The sequence below is a fragment of the Myotis myotis genome, unplaced genomic scaffold (genome assembly GCF_014108235.1).
Source record: "Myotis myotis isolate mMyoMyo1 unplaced genomic scaffold, mMyoMyo1.p scaffold_m19_p_2, whole genome shotgun sequence".
In the NCBI taxonomy this organism is placed as follows: Eukaryota; Metazoa; Chordata; class Mammalia; order Chiroptera; family Vespertilionidae; genus Myotis; species Myotis myotis.
Genome location: NW_023416324.1, coordinates 36924797 through 36941067, shown reverse-complemented (window position 1 = coordinate 36941067; position 16271 = coordinate 36924797). Strand labels below are relative to the sequence as shown.

Sequence of the window (16271 nt, the reverse complement as noted above, 5' to 3'; positions counted from 1 at the left end):
CTCAATCCTTAGCAAAAGGCCGTTCTGTGTCTGCCCCAACTCCCTGTTCACCCTTCTTGCCCATCCACACTCCCTTCCCCACTCAGCTCCTTTAGTTTTTCCAAGGAGTCAGGCTCCTGGGTTAAGTCTGGGCCTTCTGGCATTGGGCACCCCTTTCTCCAGCCTCCTTCCTTGACTAGCACCCACAGCTTCACCACCTCAGGTTTCAGCTCAAATGTTAAAAGCCTTCCAGGTCCCCCAGACAAGTGAGGTCCACTTGTGAGTCCCCAAGGCCTCTGGTCCACTTTCCCCTTCTCGGCACACAGCATCTGGATCCCCCACTGGACAATACGATCCCTAAGAGTCTGGCACCAGTAAAGGTTCAACAAATAAGCTTGTTGTTCCATCCTCTTATCTCTTCTTCATTCGCCCAGCCATTCCCCCACTAGCTGATTTGATCACTTATTCATTCATTATTAATTCATGCACTCACTCACTGAATCATTTGTTCCACAAACTTGGCTGTGCATCTTTATAACTTGGCTTTGGAAAGACCATAGATTTGGAGTCATGCTGTCCCGGGTTCAAATCCCACCTCATCCTCTTACTAATATTAGTGAACTTGGGTAATAAGGGACTTTCCCCCTCTGATCCCCTCTTCCCTGTCTCTAAGATGGGAGCATAAAGCCTGCCGCCTGGGGTCATTCACACAGCCACCGAAGGCCTTCTATAATGGTTGCTATGTGTTCTATGCCTCCCGCCAGGCACTGGGCAGAGAGGAGGAAGGGCGGTTGTGCGGTGGGGAAAGTGAGGCGGAGCACAGGGGGAGCTGCCTTCATTCCCAGCAAGCAGTTCGTGCACAGCCTTGGGTCCTGCCTCAGGAGCAGGAAAGGCTCACCATCGGCACCAGAAGCACTTTTACCCTGAAGCTAATTCAGTTTAAAATGCCAGGGCTCCTTGTTTGCAACCCCTTTACAAAGGGACCGTGCTTAATTTTGCATTCACAATGTTGTCTTCTTTACCTTAAAGGGGAGCCTCGTAATTATAAAAAAAAAAAAACAAAAAACAAAAAAAAACCACTTTAGGCTCCAAAAAGCCCTGGATCTTCCCTTGATCTCCCCTTCCACCTGTACACACACACACACACACACACACACACACACACACACACCGTGGTTATCAAAGAGAGGATTTTCAACCTAGAAAAAATAGGAGCCAGATCCAGCCCGGAGAGTGAATAAGGTGCTGGAAAGCCTAGCTGGTGTGGGCTGTGGGAGAGTGTGACCTGTACCCTCTGATACAGCAGATGCACAAGACCAGGTCACTGGGCGGAAACCACAGGTCTCAGCCCTGGCTGCCTCTCCCTCTTCCATGAGAAAAGAGCAGCTCTCCCCACACGCACACACTTTCTCCTATTCCTTCAGCCCCCTCCATCCTGCAGGGACCTCAGAGCAGCCTGACCATTACTGAGGCAGCCCACATTTGCCCTCCATTAAAGGGCCATGTGTGCCCGGTCAGGTGTGGCTCAGTTGGTTGGAATGTCATCCTGTGTACCAGAAGGTGGCAGGTTCAGGGAGGCAACCATAATATCTCTCTCTCTCTTTCTCTCTCTCTCTCTCTCTCTCTCTCTCTCTCTCTCTCTCTCTCTCTGTCAATTAAATCTAAATCAATTAAAAAGGCCCAACCAGTGTGGTTCAGTTGGTTGAGCATGGTCCCCTGCACCAAAAGGTTACTAGTTTGATTCCTGGTCAGGGCACATGCCAGAGTTTCCAGTTCAATCCCTAGTAGGGGGCGTGTGGGAGGAAGCCGATTGATGATGTTTCTCTCTCATTGATGTTTCGATCTCTCTCACCCTCTCCCTTTCTCTCTCTAAAAATAAAATAAAATAAAATAAAACATTTTAAAAGATTTTTTTTTAAAGGCCACTGTGCATTGAAAAGAGTGATGGTTCTTGAGGGACTTGGGTGGGTCCCAGGGGAGTGAAAGGAACTCACTACTGTCTTGACAGCCACATGCTACCTTTTGGCCTTTGCTCCAAAGCCAGGGCCGCAAACGGGGAGGGCAGAGGACGGTCATAAAACAGCCAGTCCTGCCCATGATTGGAGAATCATTGGCTGATTCCCATCCTGTCTTCCCCACCTCAGGGAGCCCTCCAGCCCTTGCTGGTCGCTCAGGAGGAGACGCTCTCAGTGGGTCTTCCAGTTCCTCGCTGAGAACACGATTATGAGGTGGATGGGCCCAGAATGTTAGGCACTCGTGTGAGTATGTGTACACACACGCATGCCAGTGCACACATACATCTGGCATGAGGACACCTCAGATCTAGACAATCCAAACCAGAACGTGCCATCTTTTCCCCAAATTGGATTCTTTTATTCTCTTCCACTGAAAGAAACTGGCACCACTATCCAAGCCAGAAACAGTATCATCCTTGACAGCTCTCTCCCTCACTTGCTGCATTTGATTTAGCCGAGTTCTGCTCATTTTGGCTCCAGAAAAGTTCCTAAATATCTTCCCATGTAAAAAAACAGATGGATGGATAGATGATAGATAGATAGACAGACAGATGATAGATAGATAGATAGATAAATAGATAGATAGATAGATAATAGATAGATCTAATATTCCCATGTCTCTCTCACTACTGCCAGACCCCAGTGAAGCCCCCATTGCCTCGGAGCTGGTTTTGGAATTGCCCTCTCCCCTCTTGACAATGGTCCCAAATTGAGCCACAAAGATCTTCCTTTAAAATTTCTTTCAACACAAATCGGTAGTTACAAAATAGTCACAGGATATAAAGCATAAGGAATACGGTTAATAATATTGCGATAACTCTGTATGGTGCTTCCAGGTCATCTGCCTTCTCTTTCCCCCGGTCGATGATGCTCCCTTCCTGGTCTTCTCACTCTCTTCTCCTTCCCCTGCCCCCAATTCCCACCCACCACTCTCTGAGAACTTGAAAGTCTAAACTTTCTCCATGAGGCTTGAGCTGCTGATGGGAAGTTGAATGTGTTACCTCCACCTGGGGCATCCACATGGTAATAGAAAATTTATCTGTAAGCCAAAGGTATGAAGTTCTAACTGTGGAATTACAGCCAGAGGGGAGAGAGGTCTACCCAGGGGGTGGGGTCTAGGTGGTAACCTGTGGACTGTGAAGGCCCTCACCCCGGGGACTCTCCCAGAGCCACCTCTCAGCTTACCTAGGCTCCCCGAGCCCAGCCCGGTGTCACCGTCTTTGTGAGGTCACCAGGACTCAGGAGTTCCCAGCCAATGGGGCCCCGGCACTGAAGGGAGAAGCAGCTAGGTGTTCTGAGACAGGCTGGTGAGCCAGGCGAGTGGAATAAGGAAACACATAGTTAAAGGGCCAAGCGGTTTACAGCCATCTAGTAAATCACAAAAGCCTATCTTTCCTAACCAAGGACACTTAAGAGTAAATGGTTTACACATCTCCTCCCAACCAGAGGATAAATAGCTTAAATTACTCAGGGAGATAGATAGCAGATATCCAATTAGTGCCATTTGTGCCAGCCACACCCAAGGACAATGAAGTTAAGGGAATAAATCTCATTTTGCCCCATCAGCATGAAGCTGATGAATATTCTATTAAGATCAGCCCCTAAGATCTCCTCTATTATATATGTACTAGTGGCCTGGTGCACGAATCCATGCACATTGAAAGACAATTAATTAGAAGGTGGCCTGTCTGTCTCGCCCAGACCCGCTCCACAGCCAACCTCTGCCCACACCTAGGGTGGCACCATCGCTCGAAGGGCTTCTGCGGAGTAAGCAGGATACCTCTGGCAGGTGGGGTGCCTCGGCCTGGCCTGTGAGGATTGGGCCGAAACTGTCCCTCTGACATCCCACAAGGGGTCCCGGAGTATGAGAGGGCACTCTGCAAAGTTGCTGTCATACAGGGTGTGGAATGCAAACGCAAGTGTGCAGTAAACCAGATTCGGGGCTGACGGTGTCCCAGCAACAATGTAACCCTGGGCCAAAGGTGGAATCGTGCAGCCCCTTGAGGAATCAGGCTTCCTCCTCTCTGGTTTTGGGGTGTATCACCTGAGAACCACTGCTGCCAAGTCACTGCCAAGAGCTCAGCAGCTCCTGCATTGAGCGTCTGCCCTCTGGTGGTCAGAGTGCATCATAGCAACTGGTGAGATGGTAGGACACTTAGCATATTAGCCTTTTATATATATGGACTAGAGCAGGGGTCAGCAAACTCATTAGTCAACAAAGCCAAATATCAACAGTACAATGATTGAAATTTCTTTTGAGAGCCAAATTTTTTAAACTTAAACTGTATAGGTAGGTACATTGTTATTAACACATTGCGTACCGCATAGAATTCTCTAAGACATACGCCAGGGACTGCATGTTTTCGGGCAAACTGCACGTTATTTAAATCATCATAATGCAGTTTAGATGTTGTTTTTCAATAATTATAACATTTTTATTTACAAAAACAATTAAACAATTAAAGCTCCTAGTACTTTTTTAACGTATGGTACTGCTAAAACATTTTCCTCTATGAAGAGGGACCAAACAAAATTTACATAAGTATCTAGATTCGCTCCTTTTTCCATGGGCGTGAAAAACGAGAACACTCGTGAGCGGTCTGTAACAGATGACGCGCAAAACACGAGAAAATTCCTGAGCAGTACGAAAGGTGTTAACTTAATTAGGGTACTCCTAAGCTGGCCTTTGCTAAGAACGTCCTCAATCTGATTGACATATGTTCACTAAGGTCGACCCCTTCCAACTCTCCCATCCACACTCATCTTGTATACTTGTTTCGCAGTGGTAGGCAAACTGCGGCTCACGAGCCACATGTGGCTCTTTGGCCCCTTGAATGTGGCTCTTCCACAAAATACTGACTTTTGCACATGGGCCACGAAGTTTCAATCGCACTGTACATGCGTGCCCGCATGTGGTATTTTGTGGAAGAGCCACACTCAAGGGGCCACAGAGCTGCATGTGGCTCGTGAGCCGCAGTTTGCCGACCACTGGACTAGAGGCTTGGTGCACAGATTCTTGCACCAGTGGGGTCCCTCAGCCTGGCCTGTGCTCTCTCACAATCTGGGACCCCTTGGGGATTCAGACTGCTGGTTTCAGCCCGATCCCCATGGCCAGGCCAAGGAACCCTAGTATACACATAAAATCTTTTTTTTTTTTAATTAAATCTTTATTGTTCAGATTATTACATTTGTTCCTCTTTTTTTTCCCCCCATAACTCCCCTCCTCCCAGTTCCCGCCCCACCCTCCGCCCTCACTCCCCACCCACTGTCCTCATCCATAGGTGCACGATTTTTGTCCAGTCTCTTCCCGCATCTCCCACACCCCTTTCCCCCCCAGGAATAGTCAGTCCATTCCCTTTCTATGTCCCTGATTCTATTATAATCAACAGTTCATTCTGTTCATCAGATTATTTATTCACTTGATTCTTAGATTCACTTGTTGATAGATGCATATTTGTTGTTCATAATTTGTATCTTTACCTTTTTCTTCCTCTTCCCCTTCTTAAAGGATACCTTTCAGCATTTCATATAATCCTGGTTTGGTGGTGATGAACTCCTTTAGCTTTTCCTTATCTGTGAAGCTCTTTATCTGACCTTCAATTCTGAATGATAGCTTTGCTGGATAAAGTAATCTTGGTTGTAGGTTCTTGGTATTCATCACTTTGAATATTTCTTGCCACTCCCTTCTGGCCTGCGAAGTTTCTGTTGAGAAATCAGCTGACAGTCGTATGGGTATTCCCTTGTAGGTAACTGAGTTTCTTTCTCTTGCTGTTTTTAAGATTCTCTCTTTATCTTTTGCTCTTGGCATTTTAATTATGATGTGTCTTAGTGTGGTCCTCTTTGGATTCCTTTTGTTTGGGGTTCTCCGCGCTTCTTGGACCTGTAAGTCCATTTCTTTCACCAGGTGGGGGAAGTTTTCTGTCATTATTTCTTCAAATAGGTTTTCAATATCTTGCTCTCTCTCATCTTCTGGCACCCCTATAATTCTGATGTTGGTACGCTTGAAGCTGTCCCAGAGGCTCCTTACACTATCCTCGCATTTTTGGATTCTTTTTTCATTTTGCTTTTCCGGTTGGGTGTTTTTTGCTTCCTCCCATTTCAAATCATTGACTTGATTCTTGCGCTCCTCTGGTCTGCTGTCGGGAGTCTGTATAATATTCGTTATTTCAGTCCGTGTATGCTTAATTTCTAGTTGGTTCCCCAATATAAGATCGAGGGTCTTATTAGTTTTCTTGTAGATCTCATTAAGTTTATCGGCGGCTTCTAAACAGTTCTTGAGAGACCTTAAAAGTGTGGTTCTGAACTCTATATCTTCCATTGACAATTTTGTCCTGTTTCTTTGTCTCCGCATTTTGTTATGCTTCCTTGGTGCACCCCCTAGTGGTCTTTGTTCGCAGTCTTATAGTTAAATCTTGATTGTTGTAGCTAATTCCAGGGAGGGTTTGACCTCCAGGCCAAGTGGCTATGAGAATCAGCTGTGTCAGCAGTGAGAGAACTTCTGTCCTCTAGGGAGGTGCTAATCTGGCGTTTGCCTGAGGCTATCCGGCAAATGCCTGTGTGCAGGGCTTGGGCGGGGCGGGTCGAACAGGATCAACAGGGTGGGCCAAAGAGAGCAGTTATGGCGGCTCTCAGTCCTGTCCCCAGGGGCTCTGCCTCTCTGAGTCCCAGCACCCGCTGCAAAGCTCGGAGAGAAAGCTGCACTCGCTCTGACCGAAGCCAGACAGTCCCGCTTCTCCCGTTTGAGTCTGGGTCCCCAAAGACTCGCCCGGATCTGGAGCTCAGAGTCTGCGACTCCCTCCCGATTGAAAACGCCAACCGCGCCCTCCGCCGCCAGCCTGCTCCGCGCACTCCGCACCTCAGAATTTGACTTCAGCACTGCGCCTCCTCTGAGTGTCCGTATGCGTTTCTCTTTCCTCCTAGTTGTAGGACTTCCACTCAGCCAGCGTTCCTGTGGTTCTGGGTGATGTCCCTTCCGTTTTTTGGTTTCACTTTTGAAGTAGTTGTTCAAAGCAGCAAACTCCGGCGTTAACCTATGCCGCCATCTTGGTTCTCTGTCTACACATAAAATCTTTGGTTAATCTCTTCCCACCCTCTCCCCTCCCCTCTTCCCTCTGAGATTCATCAGTCTGTTCCATGTTTCCATGCCTGTGGCTTCTGCTCCAGCATTGAGCATCTGCCCCCTGGTGGTCAGCGTGCATCATAGCTACCAGATGGTCAGCCGGTCGGCCAGTTGCTTAGGCTTTTATATATATACTCTAGGGGCCCAGTGCACAAATTCGTGTACCTTGAAAGGAACTGTGGGCCGAAAGGCTGCAGTAGGCACAAGGGCAGGTCTCAGCCCATCCTCCACGCCCCCGCCCGGTCCCTCCTGCCGCGGCCCCGGTCCTATCTGCTGGCAGCCCTGCTCCTGCCACCACCACCACCACCGCTCCCACGCACTGACAGCGCCGGCCCCACTCACACCCACCAGAGCAATTGGCCAACGCCAGCAGCGGGTGCAAGTGGGGCGGCACCACCAGTGGGTGTAAGCGGCGGCTGCTGCCTCAATCGCCCCTCAAGAGCAAGGGGAGGTGGAGAAGTTCTCAGGGGTAATCAGGGTCAGCAGCCACCACTCACACCTGCTGATGGTGCCGAGTGATCGGGACCAGTGCTGGGCACGGGCAGCAGGTGTGGGAAGGGCCGGCACTGGCAGTGGGTGTGAGTGGCAGCTCCAGTGCTGGCAGTGGTGCGAGCAGGGCCAGAGCCGCAGCAGGTGCGAGCATCGGGTGGAACTGTAGAGCACAGGAGCAAAGAATTTTCAGTAACCACCAGAGGCTCGCCCCAATGACAGCGACCAGTGCCGTGCCTTGGTCTGGCACCCCCGCTCACTTGCTCCACCATCCCACTGCGGCCAATGCCCGCCATGTTCCACACACACACCCTGGTAGTCGGCGCACATCATAGCGACCGGTTGTTTGGTTTTTTCCGGTGGTTCCGCCATTCGGTCTATTTGCATATTAGCCTTTTATTATATAGGATATAATAGATTTCAGAGAGAGAAGGAGAGGAAGAGAGAGATAGAAACATCAACGATGAGAATCATTGATTGGCTGCCTCCTGCACGCCCCCTACTGGAGATCAAGCCCACAACCTGGGCATGTGCCCTTGACCAGAATCAAACCTGGGATCCTTCAGCCCGTAGGCCTACTCTCTATCCACTGAACCAAACCAGCTAGAGCAAGTCCCAGCTTTAAAACCCTCAAGAAGTTCTCACTTCAGCAACACAGATACTAAAATTGGAACAATACGGAGGTTAGCATGGCCCCTGCACAAGGATGACACACAAATTCATAAAGTTTTCCATACTTTAAAAAAAAAAAACTCAAGCGGCAGGACCCAGCACGCTCTCCCCCCCAGGTCACACCTGCACCTTTCTGGTCCCCCTCTCCTTACCCTCAGGCACATTGCCGTTTTCTTTCCCTCTCCTAAGCTTCAAGGGTCCATCTTTTGCTTCTGTAACTGGTTTCCTGAGTCCATTTCTTCTGTGGCTCCCTTCTACCTCCGTATCTGAGTTCTTGGCTCTGAATCTTTCTTTGCTGAACTCACGAACCAAGGTCCATTGGTTGCAGGCTCAAACCCCAGGCCCCAGTCAGGGTGCCTGCAGGAGGCAACAAATTGATGTGTCTCTCTCATCATTGATGTTTCTATCTCTCTCTCCCTCTCCCTCTCCCTTCCTCTCTGAAGTCAATATATATTTTTTTAAAAAAGAACTGAGGCCCTAGCCCAGTGATGGCGAGCCTATGACACACTTGTCAGAGGTGACACGCGAACTCATTTTTTTTGGTTGGTTTTTCTTTGTTAAATGGCATTTAAATATATAAAATAAATATCAAAAATATGTCTTTGTTTTACTATGGTTGCAAATATCAAAAAATTTCTATATGTGACACGGCACCAGAGTTAAGTTAGGGTTTTTCAAAATGCTGACACGCTGAGCTCAAAAGGTTCGCCATCACTGCCCTAGCTGGTTTGGCTCAGTGGCTAGAGCGTCGGCCTGCAGACTGAAGGGTCCTGGGTTCAATTCCAGTCAAGGGCACATCCCTGGGTTGTGGGCTCGATCCCCAGGAGGGGGCATTCAGGAGGCAGCTAATCAACGATTCTCTCTCATCATTGATGTTTCTCTCTCTCCCCTTCCTCTCTGAAATCAATATATATATATATATATTTTTTTTTTCTTTTTCTTTTTTTTTTTTTTAAGAACCGAGGTACAGTTTCACCACCAACATCACTGGTTACACTTCCAAAGAAGGATCTATCTTCAGACCCTCGACCACTGCCTGGAAATGACCTCACTCAAGTGAAGACAGAATTCCTTGACCTGTGCCCAAGCCTCTCCATAAAAGCCCCGCTGATTTTATGCCTCTGTTTGCCTGGGTCTCAGGAGCATGAAGGCTTGGGGTGCAGCAGACCTGAGGTGGAGTTCCATGCATAGGGGGGTGAGGGCAAAGAGCGTCCCAACCAGGGAGTCTGTGAGGAGGTAAAGGACTGGCCCAAAGTCAGAAGCTAGGACGCTGCCTGGGGTGTCTCGCCTTCCTCCTCCTCCACCCTGCCTCCCACCCCCGGCACAAATAAAGGTGGAGCAGGAAGGGAATGAGGGCGGGCCGGGAGACTCCGAAGTGAAACCTAGATTCCATGATAAGGACGAGCAATAACTAAGCTAATTAAGATTACCTATGACTAGATAGAAAAACGTCACTGGGCCCTTGCCAGTGTGGCTCAGTGATTGGAGCATCAACCAGAGCAATGAAGTCACATGTTTGAGTCCCTGTCAAGGTCACAAACCTGGGTTGCAGGTTCAATCCCAGGCCCCGGTTGGGAGTCAAGGTAAGTGCAGGAGACAACCAATTGATGTGTTTCTTTCACATTGATGTTTCTCTCTCTTCCCATCCCTTCCTTCCATTCTCTCTAAAAATCAATGGAAAAATATCCTCTGGTGAGGATTAACAACAAAAATGTCACTGGGTACCACCCAAAACAATAATGTAATTGACAATGTAGATGTGAGAAATGTCCGAACCTGTAGAAAATTTTTATAAGAGTTTATCTGAGCCCAAAGTGGTGACATATGTGGGAGAGCAAGATCTCAAATGCTCCAGAGAAAAAGTTTGGAGTTTCTTTTATGAATTTGAAATTCAGGAGAGGATGTAAGGAAGAATGGGGAAGGCAAGGTAGGAACTGGATTACAGGATAGTTAAGTTTATTTGTTCTCTCTCTTTTTTTAAGAAAGTAGGAAGGAATTTTATTGTCAAAACAAGTAAGAGACGTGAGCATAACAGAAGACACAAATAAATTGTTTGTTGACACGTGAAAAAGAAGCCCTGCCCCACAGAACTGCCCTGGAGGCACCACAGTAGGAAGTGCCTCTTGCCCAGCCAGCATGGCGCAGTGGTTGAGCGTCAGGTTCGATTCCCAGGCAGGGCACATGCCCGGGTTGTGGGCTAAACCCCTGGTGTGAGACATGCAGGAGGCAACCGGTCAATGATTCTCTCTCATCATTGATGTTTCTATTCTCTCTCTCCCTCACCCTTCCTCGCTGAAATCAATAAAAATATTTTTTTTAAAAAAAGAGAAACCGGCTCTCCCCAACAGCCATAGCCAGGGCTCCGGTCTCCACGCAGGAGAAGGGTCCCTGCCAAACCCGGCTTTTCTTCACGCCCAGATCTCAAGCAGATTTTAGGTCCCCGAACCAACAAGGATGGAGCACACAGCACCAGCCGCCGAGAGGGCCAGAAACTAGTCAGTGAGTACCTCTGCTCCCCAACTGGTCCATGCCCTTGCTGACCCTGGTAAAGGAATCAAGAAGCCTTGGTTTAGCCCTAACCGGTTTGGCTCAGTGGATAGAGCGTCAGCCTGCAGACTGAAAGGTCCTGGGTTCGATTCCGGTCAAGGGCATGTACCTTGGTTGCGGGCACATCCCCAGTAGGGGGTGTACAGGAGGCAGCTGATCGACGTGTCTCTCTCATCAATGTTTCTAACTCTATCTCCTCTCCCTTCCTCTCTGTAAAAATCCATGATATTTAAAAGAAAAAGAGAAAAAAAAAGAAGCCTTGGTTGGGGGGGGGGGGGGGCGTGTGGGAGGGGCTTGGTTTGGGAGCAACACAAACATTTTCTACCTCATAAGCAATGACTGAGTTCTTGTCTAGGCTAAAAATGCAAAAATTGTTGATGAGGCCCCCCCATACATCACTGCTGAGAGTATTTAGTCTAACTTTAAATTAAAGCAATGCACAATGGCTTCTTCCACACAAGGACAAGCTTTGCACTAATGTTTCTCAAAAACCAACTATGCCTCCAGTTCTAGCCCCAGGTTAAGAGGTTTAAAAACAACAAACCCAAACCATTCCTATGTCAGAGCCAGGGTAATAAAGGAAGTGGGTGCCAGACACCCTGTCTTCAGAGTCATTGGAAGAGAAAGCTCTAGAAGCCGGTGGGTGTGAGCACATTCAAGTCATGGGGTTTGAGATTGTGGGTCCGAGTTGGTTGCTTCTTCCCTCCCATCGCTGGGAGGTCCATCTTGGGTGGCGTGAAGGTTGCTGGCTCTTCCACCATCGGGTGGCCTGCATGCGCTTCAGTTCCACTGGAGAAGGCTTCTGGGCTCCTCCGTAGGGCTGGTGGCAATGCCTCCAGATCAGACTTCTGGAGGGATCTTGGTCCAAAGAGGCTGCATTTATCTGCCGAGTTTCTGTCTCTATGTCCGCTTCCAGAATCCATGGTGCTAAGATTTGGGCCCAGGGAAGGCTGTGGAAGAGCCAGAAGAGACCAGCCTCCTACTAGGGATGGAGCCCAAAACCCAGGCATGTGCCCTTGTCCGGAATCGAACCTGGGACCCTTCAGTCCGCAGGCTGGTGCTCTGTCCACTGAGCCAAACCGGCCAAGGCACACAGTATCTAGTTTCCCATTTTTCAATACCAGCTTCCAGAGTCACCCTCCAAAATGCAAAGCTGAGTGCATCTCGTGTCAAAAGACGAATTCCACCTGCCTGCGTAAACTTGAGGTCTAATTAACTTGATTAAGCAATTCGTGAACCAGCTGCAGCCCATCAAGCAATTAGAGTTCGCGTGTCACCTCTGACACGCGTGTCACAGGTTCGCCATCACTGTCCTAGGGGGTTGTACAAAATGGAAGTTTTTTGGGCAAAAAAAAAAGGGTGGGACTCAGACTTTAAAAGAGTGGATTATTTCAGGCAAAGTGGATTGTTTCTTAGGGGAAGGCAGGAGATTTTATTAGGAAGGCTTGATAGGCAGCAGGGTGGGGAAAGGGAGCTATTAGGGAAAGAAAAGAAAGGATTACTTCGGGGCCATGATCCTTGTCTTTGAGGAAAAGAAGGGAGGGGGTTTCATCAAGCAGACTGCCTCTAGGGCAGTGGTTCTCAACCTTCTGGCCCTTTAAACACAGTTCCTCATGTTGTGACCCAACCATAAAATTATTTTTGTTGCTACTTCTTAACTGTAATGTTGCTACTGTTATGAATCGTAATGTAAATATCTGATATGCAGGATGGTCTTAGGCCAGTGATGGCGAACCTATGACACTCATTTTTTTGGTTGATTTTTCTTTGTTAAATGGCATTTAAATATATAAAATAAATATCAAAAATATAAATCTTTGTTTTACTATGGTTGCAAATATCAAAAAATTTCTATATGTGACACGGCACCAGAGTTAAGTTAGGGTTTTTCAAAATGCTGACATGCCGAGCTCAAGAGGTTCGCCATCACTGTCTTAGGCGACCCCTGTGAAAGGGTCATTCGACTGCCAAAGGGGTCGCGACCCACAGGTTGAGAACCGCTGCTCTAGGGGAATGGAGAGGGCCCGGGTGACAGATGACCTTACTTACAGGTGCTTGACCAGAAAATTCCATACTGGTTGATTAAGATTTAATGTTTCTGGGAAAGGTTGACATTACAGTTACATCGGGTATTACATCTAGGTTTGGTATCGAGGACTTCCAGCATGAGTGACGTTATTTGGGGCCGTGGTTTTCTGCTTAACACCTGCTTATCTCATAGGTGAAGGCTCCCCGTCACCTCCAGGTGTGTGGCAGGCTGTTAGGCAGACATGAGCACAGCAAGGACAATGGGCCAGGTACACACAGAAGGGCACCAGGTTGGAAAGCCCTGAGTGCCTAGCAATGGGCAGAACTGGGAAAACAAAGACCTTGCCCCAAGGTAACCTTTCCTCCCCTGGCGTATTGCTCGTCATGCGGGTTAGACCCCCTGACCTTTCATGTCGCTGGTCATGTGGTTTGGACCACATGTCACTAGTCACTTGGTAGATCCCTTTAGAGGAGGAACAAGGGGGCCTGGAAATAGCCTCGTGGGACCCCCCTCCCCCACACACACACACACAAGCCCTTGCACAACCACATCCTTAAGCATTAAGCCCTAGAGATGACATGTAGGCCTCAGCTGTGTTTCAGCTCCAGGCCCAGAAAAGCAGCAAAACCAGAGGGAGCTACACCACAGCTGACCAGCTGCATTGATTACTACACGGACCAATCAGTGGAAGCCAGGAGCCTGAGGGGACACCCCTGGAAAGCTAATGAATATTCTACTGAGACCCTCCCTGGGACCATCCTAAACTCTCCACCTCTGGGGAGCAGATAAAAGCCTTCAAAATAAAGAACCCAATCTGAGTTCTCTTTAGAGAGCAGGGGCCACCTTTCCCCGCCCCCTCCCCCCAGGCATGTTTTCCTTGCCTTTCTCTTAAACTCCAAGAGCCCTTCCTTTGCCTCTGTAGCTTGTTTCCTGACGCCATTTCTTCTACAGCTCACTTCTACTTCTGTGACTTTCTAAATGACCTCTCTCTATAGTTTGAGTCTCGACTCAGAATTCTTAGCCAGAACTCAAGTACCGATTGCTAAACCGAGGTCCGTCTGACTCCACCAGTCTAACACCTGGTGCTGTTTCACCACCAACAGTTGGAGCCAAGCTCACTATTGGGGCAACCCAGGGCGGCTCACCTCCCAGAGCACCCCTGTTGGTGTACGTAGCTAGACATGGTTGAGTTGGATGGCCTGGGGAGCTGAACCCAATGGGGCTTGCTTTACTAGGCAGTTGCAGCATTGCCCCACCAAAGGGCTTCACACCCTCCCTCCCCTGGCTTTTCAATCTCCCAGGGTACAGTCAGTCCACTCACCCAGACTTTGGGGGGGAGGGCGGAGGAGTGAACAGTAAAGGGGAAATTCCTCTGCTGGGTGCATGTGCAGTAGAAGCCACGCTGGCACAGGGGAGGCGCTCCCACTAGGAGGCGTGGGCAGCAGGAACTAAGGGGCAGGGCTTAGCCTGGAAAAAGGATCAGATTGGATGAGGGAGACAGACCCCAGAAGATCTAGGAAATGAGTTGAGAGGGGAAGGACCCCACTCAAGCACAGGAGGGATTGGGAAATGGATGGGTTATTTTGAAAGGGGGCCTGGTCCTTCCCAAGCCCCAGATAATATAATCCCAGCTTAACAAAGAGCATGCGCGCTCTCTGCCTTTACATGCGCTTGGCCGTGCACTCACGTGCTCTCTCTACATAGCGGGCACCTGGGCCCAGCCGCTGCCTGGGGTCTGGCAGCCACGCGGACTCCAACTGCGGGCCTGGGCGCAGCACCAGCCGAAGCACCACCGGGAGCGAGCGGACTGAGCCGGCCCGATGGGGACAGCACGGCCTGGCCCGGAAGTTCTGGACGCCGGCCCTATTTCTGGGCCGGTGCAGACCATACTGGACTTTGCCACAGCGGGCATGGGCCTGAAGCCGGGACAGGCCTTTGTGTTTGCTCCAACTTCAGGAAACCTGTAGACAAAAGGGGCCACATGCTGACCTGATAAGCTCAGGGGAGGCCTGCGTGGCAGTCTTGCAAACTCAGAGGATGGTCTGAAATTAAACTTTAACTAAAGCAGTTATGGTGGGCAGTTACGTCCTAGGCCGGTATCTTCACTGACAAGGTCAACCTTTACCTTAACTGAGCCTATCTGTCTTTTTGCATCTATGATAACATACCCTTGAAATGTCTGGGTAACTTGTAACGTCCCTTCTTCTGGAGCTTCTTGGGGCACAACCAAATATGCTGGGCTCCAGGACAGATACCACAAATTCCTTCCTTATTGTTAGGTTGGAGAAAGCCCAGGATCAGGTACATGCAGACATGTGATGAGACAATGGACTTCCCCTGGAATTTCTCACGGATCAACGTGCCAGACACAGATACTGGCTTCTCCGTGACCCCTTGCAGCTGAAACTTCCTCAACTGACTACCTCAGCTCATGTCCCCGCCCCTCACCCAACCGCAGTATAAAAAAAGCGCCCCCCCTCCCTGTTGGTGTGAATCCACGTGCCCTGTCCTGGGGGTACGTGGGTCTCCCGGGACGCAGAATAAACCTTCTCCTTTCCTTTCTTTTCTGATTCACTGGACTCTATTTCTTGCGCCGCCTCCTGAGCCACCTAACCTAACACTTATCATGTTAATTGATCCTGCATCCACCTAAGTATGTGTCCATCATTTTACTTTTTATCCAATCCCAGGGGTTTCCCCTGTTTTGCTTTATCCCTCCTCCTTAACCTATCACCAGTGAATTTCATGTACCCACCTACGTCCCTCCTTTGATTGCAATGTATAAATACAAATGTAACCCCGCCATTCTCCGGAGCATTATCTCCATTCATTGAGGTTCTGCTTCCCAGCATATGTCGACAGTTTGGCTCAAATAAACTCACAAAAATTCTTTACAGGTTTTAATGTTTTTTTTTTCGTTAACAAACCTTACCACTCACCACATCCTCCCACGCATGGTCCCCAAAATGCTTTTCTTACACCACAGCCAGGACCCTATTTCCAATGGCAACACCCCAGTCACACTGCACTGCTCATGTCCCCCAGCAAGCCCTGGTCTTCCTTCCCTGGCCTCTGACCCTCATGATTCCCCAAGGTCTCCATGACTCCCCTGAAAGTCACCCCACCCAGCCAGATGGTTGGGGCTTCTCCTCTGAGCTCCTAACTCCCTGTGTCTCTTTAATCCATCATGCCCCCCACACTGGGCCCTGACATTGGTACACCCTTACAGGCTGAGCCCCTCCAGCAGCACCGCCTCCATACACCCCCCTCCCCCCCCCCCGTTTCTTCTCTCCCACCATAGTCATGGGCAGCAGCTGGGTCCCCAGAGCCTAGCACAGTGCTAGGCACAGAGTAGGGCTCAGAACCTTAATTGGTTGTCTGTCTCCGGAGGAGATGTGTCACTGGCAGCCTGGAGTCTGCC

At 49.2% G+C, this 16271-nt stretch overlaps 1 non-coding gene across 1 annotated transcript; it reads left to right on the top strand.

The window, feature by feature from the left end:
• The first annotated feature begins 8239 nt into the window (after positions 1-8239).
• On the top strand, positions 8240-8343 carry LOC118677877. Its single transcript, XR_004974598.1, has one exon. It is a non-coding gene; the product is annotated as a U6 spliceosomal RNA (small nuclear RNA).
• Positions 8344-16271: the final 7928 nt, after the last annotated feature.